Source organism: Chaetodon auriga, chromosome 4 (assembly GCF_051107435.1).
Source record: "Chaetodon auriga isolate fChaAug3 chromosome 4, fChaAug3.hap1, whole genome shotgun sequence".
Classification (NCBI taxonomy): Eukaryota; Metazoa; Chordata; class Actinopteri; order Chaetodontiformes; family Chaetodontidae; genus Chaetodon; species Chaetodon auriga.
Window position 1 is genome coordinate 10545493 of NC_135077.1, and position 19111 is coordinate 10564603.

Sequence of the window (19111 nt, forward strand, 5' to 3'; positions counted from 1 at the left end):
AGAAAAAATGTTTGTGATGTTTCGTCATCCTTTACATTTGGGCAAAAGAGCGTCTTGGTGTTAACGATGGGGAATGATTCTGATAGTACAACATACAGCACTGAGAACTGGTAGGAAACAGGATGTCAAAATCAAAATCACACATTTTGTTGACCAAACCACTGACCCCAACCTCCTCCATTAGTGGTTTTGTGCCTCTATGACGTCACGCCAGGTCTGCCTTTGCCGCTGACAGACAACAGTCATTATTCACACACCACGAGACCACAAGAGGTCCTCATTTGGTAAATGCAAGCATAGGTCATTTTAAAAAAAAGATGACTTGTGCTGTTGGTTTTATGGCGAGGACAGTCTTTAATTTACTGAGGTTTTGCTTTATCTTGAGACCGCAATACAGAGGGGACAGACCAATGGTGTCTCTGATAAATTATGTTTATATAAAACTAGTTTGCTACAGCAAATATGTGACTCACATCACTCGCTGAAGGTTAGGAACAGGTTGTAATTTAACACAAAATCACGTGAAGCACGAGACTTGTTTTTACCTTCAGAGTATTTTTGCACACCTTAACTATTAACTAAACCACATCAAAGTCCTGCACTTTCAACACATCATCTTCAACACACAACCACCTGCATGTAGCTGCCACGCGGGACATAAGAGTGATGTAATCAGAAAAAGGAGTTAGGACTATTGAATGTCATTTCTTGGAGACAGACCTCAGTGTAAAACTGCTGTCAAAGGGACTATTTCTTGAGTTCAGACAAACAGGGAGAGTATTAAAAGGCCCTCCTTTAATGCTTTGCCCACCCACGACAAACAGAATCCCATTCATCTCTATTGTATTTGGGAGGAAGCAGATATTTCAAAACCTGCAGCAAACACATGAATTGATGCCACTGGACTGAAGTGAGGAAACGTGATGTCTTTCTAAAAGTGAGCCGAGGAGACGAGACATTGTGCAACCGTCTCTCGTCTGAGAGCGTGTCTGGACCGATGCACACTGTTGAGTGTGTAAACAGGTGACATCCACTCACTGTGAAGGCTGGATCAACACTCCTCCTCCTCCCCTCTTCTCCCTGCGCCCCCGCCTTCTGCCGTTCAACCTTCGACCCCATCGTAACCCTTCCGCCCCCCCCCCCACCCCCGACCCCCCCGCTGGGTGGTGACACCGCTGAACCCTCCATCCTCTCTCCTCCTGTCCTGCTTGCCTCCCTCCTTCCCTCCTCTGTCCTTCAACCTGCTCGTAACGCTAATGCTGTTATTAAGCTTCATTTCACTGCTACTTTTCCTCCTCCTCCTCCTCCTCCTCTTTCAGCTGGATGGAGTTTGCATTTTTTCCAGTCTGTCAAAAAGCAATACTTATCTGCCGATATGCACATTTCAAGCATTATCAATTCCTCTGATTGATCCCTTACTAATGTGATTCCAGTGTCAGTGATGGGGGACAAAACCTGCAGCATTGTTGCACAGAATCAGAGCAGGTTTATTGGACATGAGGAGACCTCTTCATGGCCTGTATGGACTGGAGGAACAATTACAGTGACTGATAGCAGCTTTAATGCACATACGGGCATGCTGCTATTATTTTAAAATAGCCTTGAACAGAACATGAACCTGTCCTTAGAACAGAGCATCCAATTGCCTGATCTGAAACAGGCTCTTCTCTGCATACCTGTTGCTACACACAATGGGCTAGTTGTCTGGACAGCAGGCCAAGAGACAAGGTGCGTGTGTGTGCATGTGTCTGCGCATGTGTGTGTGTGTGTGTGTGTGTGTGTGTGTGTGGGTAAGGAGTGGGTGATTTGATTCTGGCAGGGAAGGCAAGCAAATGCAAGTAGTGTTGAGGTGTGTGTGGAAGTGAGTAGGTTTGGTTGGGGCACAGAAACTACCAGTTCTACACTGCATCTCGTGATAAGATCCAACCCAAAACACACACACACACACACACACACACACACACACACACACACACACACACACACACACCCTGTCAGAATGGAATGTTCCATGGGCCGAGACTGACTGTGAACCCATTCACAAAACTGACACAGAGTGGCTGTACTCACACACACACGCACACACACGCGCAGTCACACACACATGCACGCATGTGCAAACAATCAGGCTCGCCCCTCTCTCTTGTCAGCGCTTCACACATCTTCCCTCTCCCACCTTCTCACACCTCCTCTTCCTCCCTCCTTGTTGCAGCCCATCGTCCAGTCGAGAGCAGGTGAACAGGTTGATTGCACAGTTTTTTAGTGTCTCACGTTGATTCATTTTTTTTTTCTCTCTCTCATCATGAAAGCCCTGTTTCGGTGTGGCGTGAGTGAAACTGTTCAGCAGTTTAGCTATTGTGTGTTTAGGGATCTGTATTTAGGGGGGGCGTTAGCTGGAGTTGGCCGACACTGAATTCCTCCAGCTTTTCATTCAGCCTCTTATCTGCCTGTTTTACTTTCCCCTTCTCACTTTCCTGGCCTGCATGTGTGTGTTAGAGAACGATTCATCTTTCCAGGAAATAAGGGATGGTGAAAATCTCAGGTTCAAGATTACCGGAAGATGCCCATGGGTGCATATTCCAATTACTAGTCATTACTTTGTGATGTTTATGACTTATCATCCTGCCATTTAATAATGAGATGCTAAAAACAAAGCGTGCATGCAGTTACAGTTGTCATAATGTGGAAAAACGGCGTAGGATGCAACATTGGCATGGAACCCCCTTTAAGGGATATGCTGTGAACATTTAGGCTTTGTTGTAAGTTGTTGCACAATTAGTCGGAAACAATGGTGGATTAAGGGTGTGCTTAAAAGGAACTAGTTTGTACAAAATGTCGTCTTACCACATCAAGACAAGACAAAAGTGTTCACAGCTGCTCTGAGTGGCTGCTCTTAAAGGTGAGGTGAAATGACTGCTGTCAAGGGTGAGATACAATGATTTGTACAAATTGGCACAATTGTGCATATGTATAGCCCACGTACGCAAAAAAGTGACGTAAATAATGTGAAGGATGAAAAGGAATGAGAGCATAAGAGAGAAGTTCACCTCTGTGAGTCTTTCTCACCTCCGAAGTATCCATCCTCCTTCATCTTACTAAACAAATGACGTCTTATTGAATATTACTGACCTCTGTTGATTTTCTATGCTGTCTGAGATATTTATTCATTGTTAACATCCATTTATTTGTCAGTATAACAATTCACTCATCAGCTTTACTGGTACATGATGCAGCTTTAAAACAAAGTGCCATCAGATGATAAGACAAGTGAGCCAAATAATTAAGAAGCAAAACAAAGATGAGCACACCTGAGATGTTTGTTAAAAAGTCCTGTTACTTTGGAAAACTGCGTGTCTGCAGTGAATGCAGCAGGTAAAATGTATTGCAGATGAAGCAGTACATTAAAATGGACAGCTCAGGCGATAACTTCAGCGTTCACCTTTGTCTTATCTTTACCTTTATCTCTTTTATCTATATGAGTTAGTCTTAATACATGCGTACTTAATACACATAACCAAATGTCACCAAACGTTTGGGCCCTAACTTCTTATTTTCTCGTCTGTTGTAATCTGTTATTTAAACCGCGTGCTGGTTGCACTCCATCACATGTTAGTTCGTGTTGTTTCCCAGTGCTGGACAGTCACCCATGTTGACGTTACAGTGGTTACTGGTCAGATAATAAGTGGATTCATTGCGGTGACAAGTCATAAGGATGACTCTTTCTTCTTCTATTGTGCCTTAGTTTTCCATCACATCTTTTCTTCACGTCTCTCTCTCTTTGTCTCTTTCTCTCTCTCCCTTTCCTCGTCTCCTTGACCTTGGCAGTGATTATCGCACCTAAACACACAATGCCCCTGCTCTGCCATTGGTTAGCGACAAGCCACATGACCGGAGTGTCAGCTGATCAAATTCTAGGCAAAAGGGGAAACTTCTTTCATCAGGATGGAAGAAAAAAAATGTAGGACTTTAATGTCAGATCCTGTGTGTGTGTGTGTGTGTGTGTGTGTGTGTGTGTGTGTGGGAGGGCAGAAAGGCTCTCATTTTGTGCTGAGTCATTACTGTTAATCATAAGAGGGACGCTGGGATTGGTTGACAGTCGTTAGAGGATGTTAGGTGACCCTTTGAATGAGGAAGTGTTACAACAGAACAAAGACTTTTTTCCCTGTTGGCGCAAGTGTAGTCTCAATGTCGGAGGATTTTTTTTAGGCTGAACAGCATTCTTACACTCGACGTCGGTCAACTTAAACCTGCCTCTACCTTCACACACACACATACACACACACACCCACTGTGACTTGCGAGCTGTGTGACACCCCGTGGTGTTTGCTGAGGGTCAGCTGAGGTTAACTGTTTAGATCAGTTTGTGAGTCTTTACACTGCAGGTCTCAACTCTTGTGTCTTATGAAGGACATGACTTGTTCATTTTGTAATGTAATTTAAATCTCTCTCTCTTTTTTTTTATAATTATCTTGGTTTAAATCTCACCTCATTCAGTTTTCCAGTTAGGTTTAGTTTCAGTTTTTATTTTCTGGAAATGAGTCAGTTCGTCTTTCATTTCATTTCAGTTTGAGTTGGAATTTCATTGACAGTATTACAAATGTATAAGACATGCATTCCACAGCAAACCTGCCTCTACTTGCATTAGAAGAGAAAATCTTTCAAAATGTCAACTTTAATTATATTCTTGAGTTGATTTCATGTTGTATTAGTTGCAGTCTTTTAATCCGTTGAGTTACTGTAAAGGTATTTTAATCAATCACATGAGTATTTGTATGAAAGTACAATGGAAGGAGAAAAAGATGCAGAAGTAAATGGGGTTATTAAAGTTTGGTGGAGACACACAGACTGACTGAGACAAAACGTTCATGGTCAAAGCCACCGAAAAACTCAAAGACACATGCTCATATTACAAGTGTTTCCGACTCAGATGAAGGTGTTTTTCTGCTGCCTGCATCAAGTATTTTCTCGATAAACAGCACTCGTTCAGCTTCATCCATCAGCTGTCTCACATGCCCTGCAGAGGTGTCATACGTCCCAGGGCGTTCACATTTCTGCCGTGTTTATGTTTCCATTGACAGTTACTAAAGACTCTGACGTTTCTACCCAATGCAGCAGCGGCATTGTGTCATTCAGTGCACTGCAAACATCATGTTAGCATGTGCTTGCCCAGCAGTGACATCATGTTTGACACACAATATGGAATATAAATGTGTGTGTGTATGTGCCTGAGCGTGTGGACGTGCATGTGTAATTGTATGCTAGACTCTCACACCGACATCAAAACCTTTGAAGAACGAAATGAATCAGTTTTCTTACATACACACACACACGTTACAACCAAATATTGTGCGACGTGTGTGTAGAACCACAGATGTTGTTTTTAAAGATGATGGTATGCTTTGAACAGTACACGCAATTAAAATTCAAATGATCTTAAAAATATTGCGTTGATAAAAAATTCAATAAAACTATATTACACTTGCACTGAAAAAGTCAAATATACATAAAAATGCTGTCAATGAAACAGTCAGCTGCTCTGCAATCTCTGTGTCCATCTGCCAACATGCACAGCCATACATTATTCATACTGATGCGTGTGTGTGTGTGTGTGTGTGTGTGTGTGTGTGTGTGTGTGTGTGTGTGTGTGTGTCTGTTACTCTCACTTTGGTTGGCAACAAGACAGCAGACACAAACAAAGCAGACTCTTCTTCAGACGTCCCTCATCTGTCTCTGTGACCGTTGTGAATCTGTTTGTGTGCAGCTTCTTACGGTTACGTACAGGTTCATATCAGACCTGTTGGGCCGGTTCCCACATGTCCCTGTTTCTGTCTCTCTGAACTCTCAGCTGATGTCCATCTTCACCACGTTCTGCTGCTGTCCTCAGTGCAGCCTTCTATATACACCTTTCTGGGTGAAAACTCGATTCTGATTGGCTGCAGGGTGTGCATCAATTCCTAATAATGGACACCTCTTAGTAGTTCCAGTCAACCCGTTCACCTTTCTAAATGAATGCGCTCGCTGTATAGGATCGGCCTGTATTGCAAATGAGTAACCATAGCAACAGGGATGCAATGAAAGTCTCTGTTTACAATTTGTTGCAACACGTGAACAAGCTCACATCTAATTACAGCGAGTGACTGCAGCATGCTGAGTGCCGTCCTTCAGTGCCTCATCCTCTGAACACTGCAGGAAGTACACTGCCCCTCTGAACTCACTCATACTTGTATCCCATTCGCTGCTCAGCTCGTTACTTCAGGCTGCAGCCGATTGCCCGTCATTTGTTTGTGAAAGCTGAGCCAAAGGGTCCTGTGAGCCGAGCGGACTTCAACAGTCTGGAAGAAGTTGAATTACAGCAAAGAGGGAAGTCTAGTTCAGTTAATTAAAGCTACTTAGAAAAAATTATCAAATTGCGACATACATGAATGTACTGAATTAAATCATTTAGGTGTAACATTGCGATGTGGCTAACTTGTGTAAACTTTGCGACACAGATGAGTAAAGTCAGTTTTGATGCTCTCACCTGTACATGTGTTGTTAGATTTGTGTTTGAAAAAATCATTCTTTCCTTTCATTGCCCAAAAATATTTGTAGTTTCAGTTCAACTATACAAAACATGCCAATACTTCATTAATTTTTTTTTTTTTTTTTCGTTTTTAGAACTGGATTGGGAATCACTGCTGTGAGCTTGACAGATATTGTATGTAATACTGGGCAATGCAAACAAACTTGTTGTCACTTGACGTGATTCGTGTGTGCGTGAGAGGGTGCGTTTGTGTGCTCCAGTGCTGGTAATAAACTTATCTTGATTCACGCACCTCTCAACCTTTAACACAGATTTATGGCTGCATACGGCCTTCACTCCAACCTTACTGCACCCAGGTGAGGAGAGCTTACATCTCTCCATCTGTAAACTTTGAACTGACTATCTACATATACTGTGTGTGTGTGTGTGTGTGTGTGTGTGTGTGTGTGTGTGTGTGTGCTGCCAAAAAAGAATCAGTGATTGCATGTCCTTCATTAACAGAGTCATTGGTTAATGTGTCACTTGTAAAATGGCAATACCACACACACACACACACACACACACACACACACACACACACACACACACACACACACACACACTTGTGCTGGAGTAGAACGGCCCCCTGTCTGATAAGAGAAGACTATAGGCCCCCGTTCTCTTTAAGGGTTGTTTCAGGTTATGTACACTTCCACACATTGTCACCGTGGTCTCCTTCCCATTCTCTCTGACCCTCTCTGTGTTTCTGGTAAATATGACTGGAATGTGACAGCTTTAGGCTGGTTTGCATGCTCTTTATCTCCTTCGTGTTTGTCAGTGTGTCACCAGCAAAGTGACTTTCCACTCCTACTTCATGTCACCTGAAAAATTAACGCTTATAAGCACTTTGTCAGCTGAAACTAACTCATCATTATCTCTGTGACAGTCGGTTGTGGAATGTAACTAAATACATTTACTTGAGGTACTTGTACTCCACTATGTTACAGCACGGCTTCACAACATTTATCTGAGATTTTTTTGCTCTCAAAACATACGAAGAGCTTATCAAATATGATGTTTTGTAAATTTGATGTTTTTATAGCTGAAGAAGTTAGTTGATTGATTGATTGATTAATAAAAAAAAAAAAAAAAAAAAAAAAAAAACATTTCATGGTTCCAGCTTCACGAACGTGATGATTTGCTGCTTTTCCACATAATCACTGTAATAACTTTATTATCAATAATCTTTTTATTATAATAATATAATAATCATTAATTGCAGTTGTATTCAAAACAGTTAAAAATAAGGTCCACCGCAAGCATCTACAGCAGTAAAATCCTTCTTTTACATTAACGCATCAGTATAATCTAATAATAGTATGTCAAAGAAGCCATTTTACTATTAATACTTTAATTACATTTTCCAGATTATTTGTACATACTTTTACTTGAATGCAGGACTTTTACCTACAGTTTGCTATTAGTGCTTTAACTAAAAGACCTTTGTATTTAGTTGCCTGTGCAGGCAAACTTATGCTAACAAAATACTGTGATTACCTTTCAGACAAGCCAGCGGTCATATGTGATCACAGAAAAACCTGTCAAAGTCAGCAGGCTCATCCTACAATGCCTCAGGCTCTTCTGATTTACAACGTCTCTCCAGGCACTTTTTTAACTAATTTGAGTCTATAATGACCTACAGGTTCCTTTTTTTCCTCATATGCCTAAAGAGATACAAAAAGTAAACATTTGTTTTGATGTATCCTGGGGAGTCTCTCAGTCTCAGTGACAGATCCTGTAACTCTGTGAACCCTTCTGGACCCGTTGAGGGTTAACTATACTTCGGTTTGATCCGGGATGAAGTTTTGCTAAGTGTGGTTCGAGGGACGGCCAGGTCGGCCGGTCCACCGCTTTGGTCCACACTGAAATATCTCAACAGCTATTGGAGAGATTGTCATGAAATTTCACAGAAACATTTATGGTTCCCAGAGGACGAACTCTGATGATTTTAGTGATCCCTGGCTTTTTATCTAGCGCCATCATCAAGTCAAAATAGAAATATGTTCCCCGTGAGAGGAATTTTTAAACTGATTCTGATTCAGAAATATCTCATGAAGACATTCCCCTCAGCTTCATCTGTGCTTTGATTTTAGTGCTAATTAGAAAACATTAGCACATTAAACTAAGACTGTGAACATGTTTTTATCTGTGGCACATCAGCATGTTAGCATGGTGAGAACATTAGCATGCAGCTCAAAACAGCATTATTTGATGGCAGGAAATGAGCATCTAACATGGCTGTGGACTCAAAGTCTGGTGAAAATGAACCTTCACTTGTTGGATTTTTGTTGGAGCGTATCTGTGAATACATTTACTCAAACACGAGCTCATGACTTTTCCCTGATTGTTGTCAATCATCACCTTTCGTCACACCCACTGCCCTTTTATCCCTTCCCTTCCCTTTTGTCTTATTCCTTATCAGCTGAGTGAGAGAGAGAGAGAGAGAGAAAAAAGGTGGGGGGGTTACCTGTACTGAGTGGCCCCACCTCTCTCTTCTGGCCATTGAGAATGAGTAAACACTAAACCACCTTTGCTTACCTCCACACTCGTACACCCAGACACGGGCAGGCAAGGACAGTCTTACCGCTGCAGCCTGTTAGCGTCAAAGAGAGTGAACGGACAGACAGAGAGTGAGTTTAAGACAAGAGTGAATGTGCAAAGTGACTGCAAACTGAAATACACCTTCTGCATCTTCCTGGCCTGCTCGTCGACCTCTGCGCTCCTCTGACTGGGATACAGGTACAGTGTTAATGTCGACCCTCAGCTGTGCTTCTGTCTTTGTGACGGTCTCTGAACTGAAACACATCTTGTTCAAACCTCTTTAAGAACTTCTCATCGCTTCTTATTGTTGTGTCACTCATATATATTTTTTTAAGTTTATCAATCGGGTCGGTTTGCCTTGAAGAATTCTCCAAATTTTGCAAACGTGACACCTAGCCTTAGCCTTTCCTTGTGCGCCTTCACGCTCTGTGTAAAAACATGTGAGCGTCTTCATGAGCAAACCTTACAGTCTTCTGCTGAAGACATTCTTGAGGAAGTAGTTTTTACTGTTGTAGGCTGACTCATTGCTTGTTTTCTCTCATCACATAGAAGAAATCTGGCATCCTGTTTAATTAGCTGCAGTTCACCAGACTTCCCAGTTTCACCGCTTTATCAGAGCCAGAATGGTTGGAAACAGACAACAAAGGAACTTAAACCAATCAGTGATTGGAATGGAGATCAAGATGTGATTACAATGAAACCAGTGGAACCAGTGGGGTGGCATGACACTGTATGTGTGTATGCATGGATGTGTGTGTGTGTGTGTGTGTGTGTGTGTGTGTGTGTGTGTTAAAGGTGGGGGATAAAAATATGCCTCAGTGAGTGCATGGACAGGCCGGGATTATTACCCACAGACTTCCGGGTTCTCCGTCATATAATATGTGGACTTTTACCCCGATTAGGAGAGCTGTTTGTTGTGTGCGTGTGTGTGGGCGTGACAGAGAATCCAGTGATCTGGAGTTAAATTTCAATTATTTAAGTTGTGCTGTGACTAAATGAGGCAACTCACAGTGGAAAAAAAAGCCTGCATTGAGAGAAATGTTATTTCAGTTGTGTGTTTGTGCGATTGTGCCATTATGAGAATGTGACACATGATCTCTTAAATGTGTTTGTAGACAGGGAGGGTCACTGTTTGATTATAAAAGTGTGTATGAAGGTTAACTCTTTTGCAAGCCTGTATAGTAAGTCTGTGAGGGATGCTGAAAATGAGCTTATATGCAAATATTTGGTTGCCAAATATCACCAACTCTGCAACCTTAAATGTTGCTGGTTTCCCCTTACACACACACACACACACACACACACACACACACACACACACACACACACACACACAGGGGGCCACTAAAGCCTCTATCACGAGTGTGTGACACTGTCAACATCAGTAGTAATTGTCTGAAACAATGTCTGCTATGGCCTTGAACAGGCTAGCTGATTAGCCTGAGGAATGTGTTTGCCTAAGGAAGCAAAGCCCCTTTCAGCTAGCGCTAAAGCTAAAGCTGATGATTACTAATGACTATGTAGCTGAGTGAGGGGACATATGTGGCAACATTTGGCTGCAGTTGACCTTTCTATCCTGTCATGCTTCATATGAAGACCCTTATCAAAGCCTTTCTGTTTCTAATTAGTGCCCAGACTATTACTAATTATAAATTAAAGTTTGAATCAGTCACTGTCAGGTCCGATGCTGTTACTGGAGTCGTAAGGAAACAGTTTTCCTGCTTAAAATCATGCTGTTTGAGTAGAATCCTGTTGTTTTGAATGGACAAATGTGAAGGCCCTGAAGGCGGGGGGCTCTCGGAGTAAATGAACTGGAATCATCCCTCCGTGGTGAAGTTGGGGTGGGCTGAAGGCGGTCACTTACGCACTCTGTCTGACCTGAAATTCTTCAGGCCAGTTTCACTTTAAAGGGCTTTCTAGCGCTGAGGGAGGCCTGAACATTTGGTCCCCTCCGCTCTGTTCGTTAGCCTCTCTTGCTCCTCTCCATCTGGTCTTTTCCTCTTCAGCTCTCCCCTCACACACACACACACACACACACACACACACACACACACACACACACACACTGTCAGTGCCTACACTTTTCCACATTTTTCCCGTCCTCACCCTTCTCCTTCTCTGCATGCCCTCCTCTCCACACCTTCCTCGTTTCTCTCCTCCCTCCTCCCCGCTGCTCTTTTTTGAGCTTGAGTGAACCGGAGGAATGAGGGTGACAGGTACATGGATGGGAGGAGAGAAAAAAGGGAAGAAAAGTAAAGGGAAGGAGGCAACAGGAGGCAGGGACACAAATGAAGGGGCTCAGATTTTGGAAAATGTCGTGTTGATTAGATAAAAAAAAAGTTCTTCAGCCTCTGAACAAGAATCCAGTTGTGTGGAGCGACAGAAAGCTTCTGCAACTCTTTTGAGGGTCGTGTAGAAAAGTTGCATTTGAAATACTGAAAGAAGTTGTGAAAAGTTTCAGTTTAATTGTGAGTTGAAGTGTTATTTTAAACCTACGTTGGGCAGCGGAAACAACATATCATCGCCTACGCTGAACCTATTAGCAAACAGTTGTTAACATTGTCATTCATTTTATCATTAATTCCTTTAGCTCTGTTTTCGGTCTCTATCAGCTCCTGAGGGAAATGTCTGGTTTGATGCTGAACAGGTAGTGTACAATAAGGTTTTAGAGCTTTTTCTATGGAAACAGCTGCCGGATATACGGCTGAAAACGATGCTATGAGAGCAGTGAGGGTGAACTTAAACAGTAAAGGCCCTTTAGAACGAAACAACGACACCACTTCACATTCAAACCTATTATTTCCAGCGGCTCGGGTCACGCCATGATGGCTTTTTGCTGCAAAGCGGTGCACACAGCCCACAGCATCATTCAGCTTATTATTATTATAGAAATATCAATTATAGCTTCTTTAAGTGTTGAAGTGAAGTTAAAGCATCAGTTGAATTTAAAGTCCTAAAAGAAATTGAGAGAGTGATAAATTGATCTCTGAAGTGTGTCACTTTAGGGTCTGGGAGGACGTGATGGGCATCAATCAATCAATAAAGAAAATAGTTTTTAGTTTGCTTGCTAACACCCGCACAGGACTGTGTGTGGTGATACAGTGAGACAACATTTAAAGGCAACAGTTCCTCAAAAACAGCGTGAAGGCAGAGAAAAGGACGCTGTGATAACGCAGCTTCCCTGACTCTGACTTAATGCTTCATCCTGTTGTAGTCAGCGTGCTGACAGTTGAGCGGTGGGAACCACAGTGTGAGGACATCATGTGTCCTGAAGGGTCAGCCACAGTTCTCACTTCTCCTCTGTCAAGTTCACTCGGTTGTAGTCGTTTACTGCAGCTGAGCTACGAAACTGTGCGTGTGCAAGACGCAGTGGAACAACATTTCCTTTGTGTTGCTTTATATTTCTCGGGGTTACAATCAGCAAACATGATCCTCTTTCTAGTAATTCTCACATTTTCAGGGATATGAGTCATGTGGGTGTTTTTTTTGGACACCGTGAAGTTGTACAAACTACCTGAAACGATTAAGCAGCCAGAGATGAACAATCACAGCGTTCCTGCTGTTTCTCTTACGTTGCTAAAACATTTTGTCAGTTTCTGCACTTGTCTGAGAGGAACTGCTTCCAGGAAAGCACAGTGTGGGACTAAACACTGCGGTGTGCTCCTACAGGCCGTATCACTCCACAGAAATGAACAGCACGACCTCTGGTCTTGTGACACGCTACTCATTTACTTATATGGTTGACTATGGCTCTCTGGCCAAGATACTGATTACCATCACTGCTTTATTGCTGACTTTATTCCTGCTTATTCATGGTTTTTGCCTATGTGGCAAATTCCTATGTGTGTGTGTGTGTGTGTGTGTGTGTGTGTGTGTGTGTGTGTGTGTGACCCTGGCCTTAAACGAGAACCAGCTTATCAGAGATAACCAACAAAGTCTAAAAGGCACCCTCTAATGTGATTATTTTTGATTTGGTTCTATGTGTGTTTCAGCTTAAACTCAATGTCAGCTGCAGGGTTAGAGTCTTAAATGGAACAGAAGTATGATTTCTAATTTTCCATCGTGAACAAAAGTCAATCATGAGCCACGCAGGCACTGCAGTTTATTTTGTGTATTTCGTGTATTAATTTGTGGCTGCAAATAGTCCCTTTCAAATGTACAGTTTACACCTGTTTGAGTGACATTAGATACAAATTAGTAACAAAGTTTGGGCTTTAGAGTGCTGCAGACAGGGAAGTCGGATGGATTGAATGCGTCATTGTTTTTTGTCTTTTAATGGGATTTATTGACAAAAATAAAACTACAGAATAGAAACTACTGTCCTTCAATACTAGTTCGTTTAATGTATTCCTTCAAAATTAAACCCTAACTCATAAGTGAACCGTAATCCACGAATCCAGATGAAAGGCAGTCACTCTACGTGGTGTGAAGTTATGGTGTGTTTGTGTTCCTGACAAATGATTCAGTGAACATGCTCAATGATTAAGAGGCGAGAAACAGTACATGTTCTTCCTCCATCTTGCGAGTCTTCCTGTGGGGTTCAACAGTTAACCGCTGACCTGAAGCAGCGATGGCCCTTCTGTGCGGTCACCAGAACACCTGACCCCTGTCTGAGTCCTGATTGGCTAATGACTGACAGTTAATCTTTGATTGAGATTGACCCCACCGACTCAGAGTTAGGCTCTGATGTTACTGATCAGTGATGCTGCTCACCGTTAATCTGCACTTGTCTAGCTTTTGCACACGTGTCAAATGATTACACAAAACAGCACGAAAATACACACCATCACCTGCATATTTGTACACACAAACACACACACCTTTACGGACATACCTTTTTCCTCTGCTTTACATTCAACCGACTCCTTCCTCTGTCATGGTAATTGATTTATAATTAGACATTGGTGTGCTACAGTCAATTTATAGCTCTCTATCATTTGTACTTTAATCCCTTTTTTGTCTGTCCATCATTCTCTGGTCTTCACGCTAAATAGACTTTCTTCTTGCCTGTTTACTCAGTCGTTAAGGAGTGGGGCTGGTTTCAATAGCAGCTGAAACTCCAGCGCACTGTTGACCACACACTGTGACTTTCATCTCTCTCTCCCTTTCACCCCATCTGCTCTCTCTATCCCTCACTCCCTCTTTTCTTTGCTCTTTTCAGAGCACTTAGGGGAGTTTTTAGACAGAAACTTTGTAAGCGGGTGATGTTCTCTCATCTGGCTGGTTTTCCTCTCGGTCGTCTCTCTCTATCTGCTCTCTTGACTGCCCAGGAAGGTGTGTGTTGTTTGCTTAAGTTAAGCTGTGCTAGGAACATGTTCGCCGTTGTTATGTACAAAAATACACACACACACACACACACACACACATATACACACACACACACACACACACACACACACGCGCGCGCACACACACACACATGCACACACACACAGTTGAAGTCTTGTGCTGACATGACATAAATCAGTTTAGTGGTAACTCCCAGTCAGAATTTCCAAATGTCAGAGTAAGACAGCAGCATGAGGAAGTATTCAAACACCACTTTGAACGTTTCCTGTGTTTTTTTTTTTGTTTTTTTTCAATTTCTGCAACTCTAAGCAGAAAACCTTTAAAAGCCAGAAAAACTACTTTTCCCATCAGTCCCCTCACCTGTGAAGAGTGAAGATTTGTAGGTTTGTGCAACAGCTGCGTTGTGCGGTGTGTGTTTCTATCAGTGGTGGAAGAAATATTCAGATTGTGAGATTGTAAGTACCAATACATTAATGTCAAGGTCTTATCAGCAACATGTATTCAAAGTAAAAGCGCTCATGCAAAAAAGAAATGGCCCCTGAGACTGATGTATGACTTGCTTAGATTGCTAGTAGAGACGCATCAATACGTACGTAAGATTTTACTGTTGTAGCTGGTTGAGGTGGTCTATCTTAAATACTCTAAGGTATTTTAGTCCAGTGGTTTCCAACCTTGGGGTCGGACCCCTCCAAGGGGTCACAAGATTCATTTTCTTATATATTTTTCCTCCAATCTTTGCTTTTCTTGTGAAATATCGGGTCTAAAAGAATTGGAACTTTAGGGGAAATCTCTCTTTGGTAACAACTCATAGAAATCTAAAATGTGACAAGGGGCCTCAACTATATGCTGTTTCAGTCACAAGAGGATGGGACAAAGTTTAATCTTTAACAAATAATCTGACCATACTTCTAAAACTGATGGACAGTTAGACAAACATAGTGACCTGAATAGTATAATATGTCCCACAGTGTTAGCTGTAAAGTAGCATGAAATGGAAAGACTCAAGTAAAGCACACACAAAAAAAATTCTACTAAAATTCTTGTGTCTGTGGGATCCGCCCACAAACGCACACACACTCACACAAAGTACCTGTATTAGCTCCACCCTCATCCTCTCTCATGCTTGCAACTTTGGCTCAGTGTGTGTGTGTGTGTGTGTGTGTGTGTGTGTGTGTGTGTTTAGAGGAGGCTGGCCTCTGTGCTCAGTGCCCTGCTGTACCTGTCTCTCATGGAGGTGGACCAATACTCCCAGAGCAGGCGGCCAAGCAGCGGAGCGCTGTGAAGCAACAGGGGTACCGTAGCTCTCCTCCCCTCTGACCACTTGTTGCTTCTCCTTCCTCTTCTCTTTTCCACCAACATCCCATCTGCTCTGATATCCTTCTCAAGATTTCAGTCTCACTTCCCTCTCTGGCTGTCAGTGGTTTTATAAGGATTCTTCAACCTGCAACCTTGACTGGCAGGTTTTTGATGGTTATTTAGCAGCTCTGTCTATGAATTCGTCTCAAATGTAAAGGCAGGTTTGAATAGTATTTGCATGACTCAGCTGCTGTGATGTTATCTGTTGGCTGTGTGCTGCAGTACGCGTTAAGCAGCAGGACTGGAGTGTTTGTAAGCGTTGGTGTTTCATTGATCCTCGTCTGCTGCCTTGTGACCCTGCTGTTAGGGGCTGCTGAGGAGATGCACGTGTCCACGTGTGTGTGCATACAGTTAAGATGGCGGCATCCTTAGGCCTGTTTTCTTCAGTATGCTGGATCAGTGTCACTCAGGATAGAACAGCAAACTAAGAGATGCATTGTTCCTCACTGTTGAACACACACTTGGATTTACTTTGCTCCATAATCTGCAATAAATTGGGAGTGGAAGAGAGGTGTGTTGGCTTATAAGATCTGCAAATGCTCCCTGAGACGAGCACATGATAGCAGGGTTGATTTAATGCCAGGTCAGTGACATGAAGGATGAAATGCTCTTCCTCTTTCTGGCTGTGAGGAACTGTGCTTAAATAATGTCATGCTTCATTTGATAATTTGTGGGAAAAGGTGGAATTTGTCCACAGTATTCAGTTTATGGTATAAAAGCCTTCGTAAAACAATTCAGTCCCCAATAACACGCTGTTAATACATAGACAATCAGGCGCTTCTATCAATCATAAACACAATGTAATGGGTAATCTCCGCATCTATAACTGGAACACTTTAACCCAGTAAGTTGGTCCTGTTAGCCAATAAAATCCTTGCTTTTTAACTTCCAGCCAGCTCTTCCCTCCTGGAGTTCACAACCTTTGAACCAGGTGAACTCTGTGTCTGAGCTCTCAAAGTCTGTGCAGATTATGCTTTGCTTATTAGCTGCTAGCTGTTGCTGTTGTGCTGCAGCAACAAGGAGAAATCACATGCAAGCAGATGTAACTTCTCTCTCTCTAAAAATCTAGTTTCTTAAACACTGAGGCGTCATCCGTAAATCTTTATGCCCTCTGTGAGTAAAGGCTGTGATTTGAGTTTGTCGCGGTTAATCATCTACCTGTTGTTGCCTCAGTTTTCTTGCCCTCTCTCTCTCTCTCTCTCTCTCTCTCTCTCTCTCTCTCTCACACACACACACACACACACACACACACACACTCATGATTGCATGCACCAGGTATAATGAAGCTTTCTGAAAGGTGCCGATTTTCAAGCAAATTATTGTTTTTGTCCCTTTGTATTATTTTCTCTATTTCCTCTTTCACCAGGCATTACTTCCCCACTTCTTTTGTCGCTTCTTGTTATCTGAAGTTTTCTGATAACTCAGATTCGGTTTGACGCCATAAGATCCCAAATACACACTCACTACTATCATTTTCTTAATGTCATGCAAAGGAAGAGAGATTTGTAACACAACATCTGATTTTTACTTCACTTTTGACACATAGAGTGCTGTGATTTCCTGAATCTCCCCCTTAGAAAGGAAAAACCTCAGCACAACAGCAGTCAGCACTGAGGAAGTTAGGAACATCTCCAAGTGGTCAAAAGCAGGAAGTAGGTCACCCCACGCTGAGACTGAACACTGAATATGCCACACTTTTGACACACACAAAATATCCAGTCAAGGGAGTTTAAACTGACTTCTGTATGTTATAAAGAGTGTCGACCTCAAAGCTTCTTTTTTTTTCTTATCACCGAGCAGAACTCCCAAAGTGAATATTGTCCTCCCTTTGTCATTAGTCTGGCAAGATAAGGCTGATAAGAGATGGAGTCATGTTAGCACTTCACACAATAGAAAGAACAGAGCGAGGGCACGTCGAGCTGTGGAAGCGGAGAGAAACCAACACAGAAATAAGCACTGAAGGGGGGGCTGTGTTAATGCAGCAGGCTGCTGGGAAAACCTTGAGCGATGTGGTTTTTGTGCAATAAAAGGAACTGCATGCTCGCTAATGCATCTCTATGTGACAGATGCTCCTGTAACTCTTTTGAAAATGATGTTTTTATATAATCTAATGTCATCTTGACCTATGTCAACATGCAGCAACCAACTACTGGCTAAAGATAGAAGGAGAAAATAACATCCTGTCTTTCCCCGTTCTTGCCATTTAGTATTACTCTTTGTCTCTGTTTTTGACCTTAATGTCTTTTGTACATAAATACAACAATCGATGAATCACTAATATTTAAATGTTTATGGTCTATCTGTTATATGTTTTTTTTTAATGATATTTAAGCATCTCTCTTTTTATTCTATCAAGTTGACGTTTGCATCATTCTCGTTCCTCTGTGGACGAGGTGTGAGCCAGGTTTCAGGTAATTCTAAGCCCTCCGGCCTTGGGCGAACTAGCGAGCGAACAGGTGTGTGTGTGGGAGAGTGGGATATTGGGTCAAGTCAAATGAGTGTGTGCGTTACCATGGTTGCTTGGCTTAGTAGTGTTTTACCTTTGTTGACCGCCTCAGCTATCTCCATCAAAGTTCAGGCTATCCTGTGACGCACACACACTGCTCGCCTAACTAGCACCAGGTTGTTTTTTTATTTGGCCTATTTGCTTTTATGACATTTAGCCTGACAAAAAGTAGTTTGCTTTGCAGTCTGCTGTGATTGGCTGCCTCCGTGTTGTACGCAGCGTGTAGATTTGGGGATTTAAAGTACTGTGGATTTTTTCCGTTCTGAATGCTGGTAGTGTTGGAAAATAACAGAATAAGAGGTTTATGCTTGGAAAGCCGATTTCTGATTGTTCTCTGTTCCTTTTATAGGGCTGCAGCCCTTAATGAAGTGGCACACACACAGAAACACACACACACACACACACACACACACACACACACACACACACACACACACACACACACGGGAAAAAGCTGCACCCACACACAGTTTAACACTCATGATAAAGAGGTTGAAAGTCCAACACCCTCTTGTGGTGAGTGTGTGTGTGCAATAGATTTGTGCATAACATAGATTAATGTGCACAGCTTTTTGTCACAGTATGGAGTCACCGAGTCATATTTTACTCAAAATTCCTCATATAGCTTAACTCCGACTTGTTTAACTTCTGGCACACACACATGCATGCACCCCCATACACACACACACCCACACACATTCTAAGCATGTGACCAATTCATACTCAGTGAACCTTGAGCTGGAGGTTTCAGGGTTTACAGCCCTTCATTCTGTCTGATAGGGGTCAGAGGTCAGCAAGGGATCTGAAGAACTCAACAAAACAAGGTTGTAAAACCACTGATAGGGGAAGGTGCTCTG

General features: G+C 42.5%; 1 protein-coding gene across 12 annotated transcripts in view; it reads left to right on the forward strand.

Annotated features, from left to right (window-relative positions):
* The window catches only part of rbm47 (RNA binding motif protein 47), a 32409-nt gene that overhangs the window by 4838 nt on the left and 8460 nt on the right, over positions 1-19111 (forward strand). The window contains exon 1 of one of the 12 annotated variants that reach the window (XM_076728897.1): positions 9050-9301. The exons of the other annotated variants lie outside the window; for them this stretch is intronic. The gene's annotated coding sequence lies outside the window, so the exon portion shown is untranslated. Of the gene's footprint in view, positions 1-9049; positions 9302-19111 lie in introns of those variants that run through there. 12 annotated transcript variants of the gene reach the window in all.